The 12,585-nt window shown below is 41.2% G+C and overlaps 1 long non-coding RNA gene across 2 annotated transcripts; it reads left to right on the top strand.

The window, feature by feature from the left end:
- The first annotated feature begins 956 nt into the window (after window positions 1-956).
- Window positions 957-12,232, top strand: LOC127006115 (uncharacterized). Of its 2 annotated transcripts, none has more exons than XR_007759082.1 (3): window positions 957-1,107; window positions 4,405-4,481; window positions 6,869-12,232. It is a non-coding gene; the product is annotated as an uncharacterized LOC127006115 (long non-coding RNA). The 2 variants fall into 2 exon arrangements; XR_007759081.1 differs by having other exon boundaries at window positions 957-1,102.
- Window positions 12,233-12,585: the final 353 nt, after the last annotated feature.

Below are 12,585 nucleotides of genomic sequence, written 5' to 3' on the forward strand. Positions count from 1 at the left end.
TTTGGGGGGGGCCAAAACATACTCTCAGAGCGTTTGGGGGGGGCCATGGCCCCGTGGCCCCCCCCCCTGGATCCGCCTATGTATACACCACTGGTCTCTATTATATTATGTTATACAGAGATTAATGGGGAGCTCCCGCGGCTACCAGAGCTCCGTTACCAGAGGTTCCAATCTCTGGTACTTAATACTGATGCAAACAAACAGCGCCGCGAAAGGCGACTGTGAAAGCGGATTTCTTGTTGGAACTTGGTAGCGGCGATCGCCGCTCATTGGTAACGATCAAAACAAACAAAAGTGACTATGAGAGCGGCGCCCATATAGATGGGGGCTACTTCTGTTACCTACAATCATAACTATTAACTGTCATGACACTTCTTCATTATTAATCACTTCATGAAAAGTCGATCTGCATTTTTTTTTTAAACAATGCTAATTAACATAGGGACAGGCGTGAGTACTTATGAAGGGACACGTAGGCATAGGGACTTTTCGTGACATCTTTATGGGTTATTTGGACCCCCCACAAAAAAAATTTGGGTTAACAACACTACCACAAGGAGGTGCTCTCGCAACACCGAAGCAGCGAGCGCCGAGCAGTGGTGTTGCGAGAAATACCTCATCGCAGAAATAGGTCGCTCTGATGTCCACTACACATGCGCACTGGGGAATACATAGCAGAAAAAAAACTATTAATTTGCCTGGTTTTCTTCTGGTTTGTCCAATTGTGATCTTTGTGACGGTTGATATCGCCCGCAGGAAAACAACACAACAAACCAACAGACCAAACAACCAAGAACTCGGTGAACATCGAGGGGGAATTCTTTCTAAAATCTGCTCCATAAAGCCATCTTTTCATTAAAAGTGTTGCTCTGATGTTTGTGCTACGTACTGGAGCCGAATTACGAAAAATAAACCACAGCGGTGAGTGAAACGTACAAATAGTTTATGGAAGGTGAACGTTTCTCTGTGAGCTATTTTGCAGCTGCGAGTTAATTCCTACAACACGTGGCGTCCTGTCAATCTGTCACGCGGTGGTGGCTGGTGGACGAGGCGAGTGGACGGCCGCAGGTTTTGCTGTGTGGAGATGAAAACTATTGGACAGGTGAGGTGAGGGATGTTGTCTCTCTTTTGCCAGCTTCGTGTTGTCTCCCTCATGTCAGGCATTACCTAGCCATGTGTTGTCTTACCCATTCCATCCACTGCCCAGCCATGTGTTATCTCCCCCATTCCATCCACTGCCCACCATGTGTTACCTCCCCCATTCCATCCACTGCCCAGCCATGTGTTATCTCCCCCATTCCATCCACTGCCCAGCCATGTGTTATCTCCCCCATTCCATCCACTGCCCACCATGTGTTATCTCCCCCATTCCATCCACTGCCCAGCCATGTGTTATCTCCCCCATTCCATCCACTGCCCAGCCATGTGTTATCTCCCCCATTCCATCCACTGCCCAGCCATGTGTTATCTCCCCCATTCCATCCACTGCCCAGCCATGTGTTATCTCCCCCATTCCATCCACTGCCCACCATGTGTTATCTCCCCCATTCCATCCACTGCCCACCATGTGTTACCTCCCCCATTCCATCCACTGCCCACCATGTGTTACCTCCCCCATTCCATCCACTGCCCACCATGTGTTACCTCCCCCATTCCATCCACTGCCCACCATGTGTTACCTCCCCCAACCCATCCACTGCCAACCATGTGTTACCTCCCCCATTCCATCCACTGTCCACCATGTGTTACCTCCCCCAACCCATCCACTGCCCACCATGTGTTACCTGCCCATTCCATTCACTGCCCACCATGTGTTACCTCCCCCATTCCATTCACTGCCCACCATGTGTTACCTCCCCCATTCCATTCACTGCCCACCATGTGTTACCTCCCCCATTCCATCCACTGCCCACCATGTGTTACCTCCCCCAGTCCATTCACTGCCCACCATGTGTTACCTCCCATTCCATCCACTGCCCACCATGTGTTACCTCCCCATTCCATTCACTGCCCACCATGTGTTACCTCCCCATTCCATTCACTGCCCACCATGTGTTACCTACCCCATTCCATTCACTGCCCACCATGTGTTACCTCCCCCATTCCATCCACTGCCCACCATGTGTTACCTTCCCCATTCCATTCACTGCCCACCATGTGTAACCTACCCCATTCCATGCACTGCCCACCATGTGTTAACTCCCCCATGCCCTCCACTGCCCACCATGTGTTACCCCCCATTCCATCCAGTGCCAACCTTGTGTTACCCCCCCATTCCATACACTGCCCACCATGGGTTACCTCCCCCATTCCATCAACTGCCAACCATGTGTTACCTCCCCCAAACCATCCACTGCCCACCATGTGTTACCTCCCCCATTCCATCCACTGCCCACCATGTGTTACCTCCCCCAACCCATCCACTGCCCACCATGTGTTACCTTCCCCATTCCATTCACTGCCCACCATGTGTTACCTCCCCCATTCCATTCACTGCCCACCATGTGTTACCTCCCCCATTCCATTCACTGCCCACCATGTGTTACCTCCCCCATTCCATCCACTGCCCACCATGTGTTACCTCCCCCATTCCATTCACTGCCCACCATGTGTTACCTCCCCCATTCCATCCACTGCCCACCATGTGTTACCTCCCCCATTCCATTCACTGCCCACCATGTGTTACCTCCCCCATTCCATTCACTGCCCACCATGTGTTACCTCCCCCATTCCATTCACTGCCCACCATGTGTTACCTCCCCCATTCCATCCACTGCCCACCATGTGTTACCTCCCCCATTCCATGCACTGCGCACCATGTGTTACCTCCCCATTCCATCCACTGCCCACCATGTGTTACCTCCCATTCCATCCACTGCCCACCATGTGTTACCTCCCCATACCATTCACGGCCCACCATGTGTTACCTCCCCCATTCCATTCACTGCCCACCATGTGTTACCTCCCCCATTCCATTCACTGCCCACCATGTGTTACCTCCCCCATTCCATCCACTGCCCACCATGTGTTACCTTCCCCATTCCATTCACTGCCCACCATGTGTTACCTCCCCCATTCCATTCACTGCCCACCATGTGTTACCTCCCCCATTCCATTCACTGCCCACCATGTGTTACCTCCCCCATTCCATCCACTGCCCACCATGTGTTACCTCCCCCATTCCATTCACTGCCCACCATGTGTTACCTCCTCCATTCCATTCACTGCCCAGCCACGTGTTATTTTCCCCATTCCATCCACTGCCCAGCCACATGTTATCTCCCTCATGCCAGCCATTGCTCAATCACGCCTTGTCCCATGCCAGCCTGTTGGTTACAGATGCTGTAGTTTTCACATTAGTGTTGAAAGTTAGCAAATGTGTTTCCAGGAAATGACATGAAATTCCGAGTAATGGGTCTATCTTCCAGCGAAGTAATTTGTGGTGGCCAGGAAATGACCGGTAATGGAATTTCAAACTGTCTAGTTGGTATACAGGAAGGATAGGGGTTGTTAGGGAGAAGGATTGAGATGGTTTAGAGAATATAGGATGATGAGGTGACTGGCATGGGTAATGTTGATGTCGTAATTAGGTTTTAATGTACTAAATCTCTATAGTGAAGTTGTTAGTGTGCTTAGCTTCAAATCTGTTGGCTTGTGTTCGAATCATTTGGCTTGCAGCCTACCCTCCCTCTCAGGCTGCTGGTCAATAAATGGGTACCTGGGAAAACCTGGGGAAAATAATTGTGATAACACATGTCATACATGCCCTGTGTCCTTGGATTATGGGTTATTTTCCGCCATAGGCTCAAGGGTCAGTTTGACAGATGAGCACCAAGGCCTTCTGCAGCTATAGCATATGCCCCAACTTTACCTTTACTTATTAATCTTGTGGATGGAAGCAGTCTTCTTTTTACACCTCAGCAATTCCAGTATGCCTCCAATAACCACCAGTTATGAAATTTTATTCAAGGTTTTACTCATAACTAAAGGTGCAGTGGTGGACCTTGTTAGTATTAACAGGAAAATCTCCAAAATTATATATGAGTGCACATTTCTGTTATATTGATCATTACATTTGTATTTATGTTAAGTTTCTACACATTGTTGAAATACGTACATATATGGTGGTAGGAAGGTAATTACAACAATTGCTCTGGGATCTTTAATGTATTTGTTTTTACTACAGTTTTGTCTATTATCTTTAATTTGGAGTATATCTTTGTATTGAACCACCCACTCCACTGGTATTGGAAATGGGGCATGTAATGTTTATACAAGATTATCATATTATAACATAAAAAAATCTTTTGATTAGAGAAGTTTTGAAGGAAATAATATTGTTGGGTAATGTGGATCAGTCACACCTGTATCATACATGACTTCAAAAATTGTATTGATTTACAGCTGAGCTGCTGAATGGCAGAGTTGTGGCAGCAGCCAGCCAGTAAGGAGGTGACTGCTGGCTCAGCTCTTCAATGTCGGTGGGTTGATAAGGCAAGATGGAGGCTTGCTTGATAATGCAGTGATGGCAGGTGTAATAAAATGACATAAATCTCGATTTCAAAAGGCTATTCAACTGTAGTTTTTTTTACAGGCATCTCAAGACAAAAAAATGAGTTTTGTTCATCAACATATAGTGAATTTTATCCAATTTATGAAACTATGGAATATGAGGCATGATTATACAGTATTATTAACGGAGTTGCTCTAAAGATGACAGAGGCCTTCCAGTGATGGTTTGGTGGTTTAGATTTGCAGGTGATACAGTCTTTCTAAGTGATTCTGAGAAAAGAAAGAATGATTGAGGAACACCACAGAATGAGTCTGAAAGTTGATTTTAACCTGGTTCTGGCGACGGGCCAAATATGTGGCTTTACCGCGTACCAACAATGGGCCAAATTCTTGCCATGACATAAACCCCCCCATATATATATATATATATATATATATATATATATATATATATATATATATATATATATATATATATATATATATATATATATATATATATATATATATATATATATATATATATATATATATATATATATATATATATATATATATATATATATATATATATATATCTATATATATATATATATATATATATATATATATATATATATATATATATATATATATATATATATGTATATATATTTGGTCACAAATGCATTGATACATATGATATAATGGTTTGTGAGTGATGATTTTTTCTCATTAATTCGCTTTGAGGATCTTTAAGAAACATGATCGCTGCAGCTACCGGGTTAAGATGACTAGGAAGAAAGTTATGGTAATATTTGATAATCATTTGGTAGGATAACAAATACTATATATATATATATATATATATATATATATATATATATATATATATATATATATATATATATATATATATATATATATATATATATATATATATATATATATATATATATATATATATATATATATATATATATATATATATATATATATATATATATATATATATATATATATATATATATATATATATATATATATATATATATATATACTGTATATGCATTTGGTCACAAATGCATTGATACATATGATATAATGGTTTGTGTGAGTGATGATTTTTTTCTCATTAATTCGCTTTGAGGGATCTTTAAGAAACATGATCGCTGCAGCTACCGGGTTAAGATGACTAGGAAGAAAGTTATGGTAATATTTGATAATCATTTGGGTAGGATAACAAATACTGGTTGACAATGAAACACTTGAGAGAGGAGAGGAGTACACTTATATCTAGGACTAACTAGTAGTACAAAACCAGCCCTTGAAAAATCATTCAGAAAAAGAGGAGAAATGCGAGAGTGCTTTTGAAATTCATAGCACAGTAGGATCTCACCAATAATAATGTTTCCTATATATTATAACATTATCAACTATAACAAAAAGTTAGAATAGATGCAACTCCTTTACAATGATGTTTGGACCCTTAATAAAAAAACAACTGATTTTTTTCTGGAAGGAAGCATTTGGGGGCATCTTGGATAGCATTTGCTGCCATCTTGATGATGTAGTCAACAGACTTGCACCTTGGTAGTGTCCAAGAATGCATGCAGGAGGAGATTTTTGGTGCCGTCACCTGTTACCACAGTTTACCTTCCCCAGGTGTCCCTAGGTGCCCATTTATTGACCAGCCCGAAAGGGAAGATGAACAGCTGGGTGAGCTGCACGCCGACTGCCCACGGGACGGGATTCGAACCCAGGCCCACGGAGTAGTAGCCAGGCACGCTGACCATTAGACCGTGGAGGCATATAAACTGTGGTAACCCAGATGTCACACTGACCCTGTGTCCCTGGGTAATGAGCTCCCTCCCACCACAGGCTCAAGGGGCAGTGTGACGGAGATGAGCACTGAGGCCATGCGCAGCTATAGCGTATGCCCCCAACATTACCTTTTCCTTTATCACCTGTGGATTTTCAATATTTTTTTCCATTTGAATGCCTTCTTTCAATACTTTTTATATGAAGCTACTGAAATTACTGAATCAACATAGATAATATGAAATCACCTTAAGATAGTTATAATGAGATGTTTGGTGGGATGATTGGCCCAAGGCTACCAAAGCTACCAATCGATGCAGCCACACTCCGGCACTAAAGTCTTGGCTTCTTCATTGCCTTTTTTTGTTTTATGACCTGAGTCTTTAAATCTATAATTAAGTCTTACACCTTTTGTAGTTTCTGGTCATATTTTCTACACCAGTTAGTGTTGATAGACTTATCCTATATATTAATGTGTGTTTGTACATATTTGTCATTTACTTGCTGATACACAAAACAAAATTTATTGACTAACACCTAAAGTCACTGTTCACAGGTAAGTACCTTGCATGCCTCGTCGAGGGACAGCTCCGTGGGACCTCAGCAGCGACACCTCCACATGGTGTCAAGGTAAAGAAAGAGGACATTGTTTGTTTGTTTAGGAGGTAGGCACTGCTAGGATCCTAACCTTTGGCTTGCCTTTCAGGTGCACTAATGTTTCCAGCATTGATTTTTTACTTCAACAGATGTTTCATGCATCAGAAATTCCATGTTATGTCCATGACAGCAGCAGGAGCTTCTGTAAGGAAACTCACTTTAAAGTAGCTTATAAGATGTTTGGTGGGATGATTGTTCCAAGGCAGCAGCCTCTTCACAAGAAAACAAGACTGCTTCAATGCAGTTGGAAAGTGTGATTTTTGGGTAAGTGCCCAGTATGTAAAGTTTTGGGAAAGAACTGTAGCTACTCTATATTATGGATTTTCTGCACTTAGCTTATGAAAAGTTGATAAAAACATAATTAATAGAATATCAAGAATCAAACAAATGCTACATTGTCTTACCAGTCATAATGTTTTATGTTGTTGTCTCATGTTTATGAAAATATAAATTTTATCAGAGATATCCATGATGAGTTGCTGTGTATTATATCAGTTCCTATGAGACTGTTAGTTATACTGGAAAAGTTTTCAGACAAATCCTGCCATACCAAGTGATCCTGGTATTCAAAGTGTATGGGGAAAAGAACAAAGCTGTGCACTGCATCTTGAAAGAGGAAATGAAAAGTTTGTAACTTTTGTGTTTAGGTACCTAATTCAGGCTCTTGTCTTTGTTGCTTGTATATCCTTATTTTCTGTGTTATAATGCAAAATATGATACAAATAATAACCAGTGTTAAAAATAGCCAGTTTTAACAGAACTTGGCCTTTGAAATTCCAAAACTTGGCTTCTTAGCAATGCCTAGATTAGTGAAGTTGCTTTAATAACTCAGATGACTAAATTTGAGCCAGATAACACATTTCAGAGCATAAGAGTCTGATTTCCTGTCCTCCCATAGCCTGGAATGCTAAGAACTGAACAACATGAATGACTGAGTAGCCTGCTGTCCTGTTCTCCATCTTGGAATGTTAATAATTCAAGTGAACAAAGAACAGAGTACTCTTTAAGTCCTGCCCTCCTTCATCTTGGAATGCTAACATAGATCTGCACAACAATGAAGAGAACTCTCTGGATTGATGGTAGGTATTTCTGGTATCTAATACAGGTACATAAATCTTTATTTGCCTTTCAGAATCCCTTGCATACTTAACTTCAATGTGATAGTATGCCATAAGTAATGGATAGTTCATTGGTAGAGGTCTTGCCTCCGTTTTTACTTTTCTTTTCAGCATTATGATCACAAGTTAGTTGGGGTCATGTGCGTGGGCCTCATCTGCTGTGATCCGTTTTGCACTCATATTTTTCCTTGAATCTTTCTTCCATTTTTATTTATTTATTTATTATTATTATTTTTTTTTTTAGCTTCTGCTTATATCACTGGTAACCTGTCTTGAGGGGGCCCATTAGTGGTGCAGCCGAATTTTATTTCTAGTGGCTGTCATGATGTATGACTTGCTTGGCCCATGCTGCCCCCTGGTGCTCCACTTGAACGAAGTTGCTTAAGTTAGGGTTGATTGAAGATCTGGGCAGCATGTGCGTAATCTTTTGCCACTCAGTGATGGCTTGAAAAATCAGCGTCTTTTGGTGGGACTTAAACCTAGGTCCACGGGCTCACCATGCTTGCATGCTGACCACTCGGCCACCGCCTCCCTACACCCCACCGCATAAATGGACCTTATGTGGCCCATCTAACATCAAATCATAAAACTGAAAATAACAACTCCTCCATAACTAAATTTAAAGATAATCTAAAGGTCCTTAGGATTAATACTCATAGCTTAAGTAATAAGATTGAAGACTTGGTGTCTTGCTTCAACAGAAAATTTTGATAGAATCGCTATAACAGAAATATTCATTGACACCTCAAATACTTATATAATTCCAGAAAACAATGTACTGGAGATGATGACAGTCTCTTCAACAAAGATTGCATCAACCATAGAGGTGGAGGTGTTGCCCTTTATGCCAACAGCTACTTGCATCCCACTGATAGATCACCAAGAGACACCAATGCTGAACATTTGCGTGTGCGAGTAAATAGTGTAAAAAATTAACTCATCTCACTTACAGGGCTCCTTGTCAATCACTCTGTGATATTGAAATGTTTAGCGTTTTATGAGTCAGGTCATGACAGCGACTCACTGATATTAGGAGACTTTAATCTCCCTCATATTCCACTGGGAGTCACTGTCAGGCACTGAAGGTGAGTCACATAGAATGCTTGAATTTTGAGAGGATAATTACCCAAGTCAACTGGTCACTGAACCAACTCGACTAAATAACATGTTGTCCTCCATGTATGAGAGCAAACAGAGTAACGCTGAGGTTACATTACCCAAAAATGACTTCATTTGCTTTCCGATCATCTGAGGTTGAAAAGCTTCTAAATAATTTAGATACATATGGAGGTACTGATCCTCTTGGCTTTTTTCCACTATTTTTCAAAACTATTAGTAATCTCCTAGCTACCAAACTGTCCATCATTTTCAGAATTCTAATTCGGCAAGGTCGCTTTCCTATCTGTTGGTGTATTGCTAATGTTACTCCTATCATGAAGAAATCTGCTTCAGTTTTACCAGAAGAATACAGACCCATCTCTCTTACTCCTATTGTCAAAAGTATTTGAGCGTTTGTTGGGGAAACGACTCACTAAATATTTCATTAACTTTAATCTTCAACCACCTAACCAGTTTGGTTTTATGATGGCTTAGGAACCTGTGATGCTCTTTTGGTGTTGATACATGACCTTCAATCTTCTCTCGATTGTGGAACGAGTCTCGGCTTATATCTTTGGATTTTAGTTCAGCCTTTGATATGGTGAATCACAAGGCATTGTTGTTTAAACTGGAAAATTCTGGTGTAGGAGGGCATGTCCTAGATGTGATCTCTGAGTTTTTAACATTAAGGACATTGATATAGGACTTAACCCTTTCCTTGGACGCGGTGCGGATGCGACTGTCCCCTCAGGCGCAGTAGGGCAGCCCAATGGGGGGTCTCTTATAACCTCTGTATCTCAAAAACTATTCATCACAGCTAAACACCAAAAACACCACTGGAAAGAGGAGGTCCAGATCTATAGGGGTCGGTTATGTATGCCTCTCTTGCAAATGTACATGCACATTCAGGGAGTGTTGAATGTTAACACTTATGTCAGTGCGTGCGGGATGATAAGCCATATTGAGGTAACTGCAGACATCTCTCCTTCAGACTCTGGCAAGGGAGTATTGCCAACTGCAATATTTACAGCTATTTGGTCAAAGAATCAGGCAGGTGATAGGTGAAGCTATGCAAAAATGCCACTATATTGGGCAAGAACATCCACCAGTTACTTGTCCGTAGATTTGCCGCGCTGGGCTGATATGATTTTCCACCAAATTTAGTGAAGAACCCACTCAATTGGCAATCCTGTGTTGTGAGAATTAGTGTTGGAACACTCTCAAACGCGGGAGATTTGAGTGCGGGTGGAGCTCGCAGCGAGCGTTTAGCGCCACCAGCAAATACGCTTAATGCTCGCTGCGAGCGTTTAGCAATGAAAGGGTTTATAGTCTCATTAGTAAATTTGCTGATGCCACAAAGATAGGTAATTGGGTCCTCTCTGACGAAGACAGACAAAGCCTACAAGAAGATTTGTATAGAATTTCAGCTTGGTCTGATTAATGGAATATATATGATATAAACAAGTGCCATCTTCAAATTGGCAAAAAAATAAGAGGTTCGATTATGAAATGTATGCACTAAACTCCAAAGCGTTCAGTATGTCAAGGACATTGGTGTCAAATTCGGGTCAACCCTCAAATTCTCACAGCAAAGCATTGATACAATTAAGAAAGTGAACAGAATGCTGGGCTTCATTAACCCGTTGAGCCCCACCAATAATACATAATGATCCACCAATTTTTTTTATATATTTTTTCTAGGAAATCCAATGGAATCATGAAGTTATAACAACAAAAGCACATAAAATCACTCACCATAGCCACAGAACACGCAGAACATATCTACTGAGGGGGGGTACATCTTGCGTTGTTTTTTGTATACATAAACATTCAAATATATTATTGAAAAATAACCTTGAATGTCTATCACAATTATTGATTTTCACATATTCATGAACTAAAAATGCGCAGGTGCCACATCCATCAAAATTCCCACTTTGTTGGTGGACAGATGAAATGAAACTGATTATACTATAGCTGGTTCACCCAAGTCTGAAGTGTTCATTATCGCGCAACGGCAACCTGCAGCCACACGGTGTGTATGATTTTGTGGATACTGTATGCTAGGCTGCTAGCCTACGAAGCAATAGTAAACAGTCATCAGTGTCAATAATATGCAGGCAGCAATAACAAATACTGTCAATTGTAGTCGATTATGAGTAAAAAATATTAGTAATGTCGCAAATAGCTGTTTTGTTAATATAAAGCCTGCTAATTTTTCTCGGTGGTGGACAGCTTCAAGACTGCTTAATAATCACAATCAGCGATCTCGTAAATTAACAAAACAGCTATTAGCGACATTACTAATATTTTTTAACTCATAATTGACTTTAATATTGATGGTATTTGTTATTGCTGCTTGCATATTATTGACACTGACGACCGTTTACTATGCATAGGCTAGCATACATTATCCACGAAATTGAACACGCTGTGTGGCTGCAGGTTGCCGTTGCTCGATAATGCAAGCTTCAGACTCGGGTGAATCAACCATATATATATACATACATATACAGGTAACTCGATTTACGTGAGTTTGGTTTACGCGTTTTTGAAATAACGCGGGGTCAAAACCCAAATAAATGTTTAATTTACACGTTTTTTCACTTATACACGATATTTTATGGAGTGGCCACCAGATGTCTCACGCAACAGGACTCACATGTTGCCGCGGCCACGCAACTGAGCTCAGTTCTTCCCGCGCGCTACTTGAACAACAATACAGTACCCACGCTGCCACGCTACTCTACAATAGGGGTGGGCAGGTACCGGTACCAGTACCGGTATTAATGGTACCAGCTATACATTACGGTACTGGTACCAGACTGCTCGGTACCGGTACCAATACTAGCCAGTCGCTCATGGTGTCCCTTATTTCTTCCTCACACGAGTGAGGCTGAGATAGTGCCTGAATGGATATCTCTCTCTCTCTCTCTCCACTGAATGAAGTGAATATTTATTTTTCGATAGAAACCTACCTCTTGTTTGATTTACATTGTTTTTGATTTACGCGACCTCTTCAAGGGCACAATACTTGCGTAAATCAAGTTACCTGTATATATATATATATATATATATATATATATATATATATATATATATATATATATATATATATATATATAAAAATACACAGTAGAGCCCCACTTAGCGTGAGATCAATTAGCGCGAACCGCAATTAGCGCAAGCCACCATCTACTAAGAAAAAAATTAATTAGCGCGAAAGCCTGAGTTAGCGCGAGCAGCCACCACGACTGAATTTTGAAAATTGCGCCAAGCCGCCATGATGTGTGGCACAAGCTGCGAGAGCCCTTACTTAGCAGACGCCGCCATGTTGATACAGGGCAAGTGCTTTGTTTACGTTGTAATACTGAAAAGTGTGTATAAGTGAAAAAGAAGA

Source organism: Eriocheir sinensis, chromosome 32 (genome assembly GCF_024679095.1).
Source record: "Eriocheir sinensis breed Jianghai 21 chromosome 32, ASM2467909v1, whole genome shotgun sequence".
Classification (NCBI taxonomy): domain Eukaryota; kingdom Metazoa; phylum Arthropoda; class Malacostraca; order Decapoda; family Varunidae; genus Eriocheir; species Eriocheir sinensis.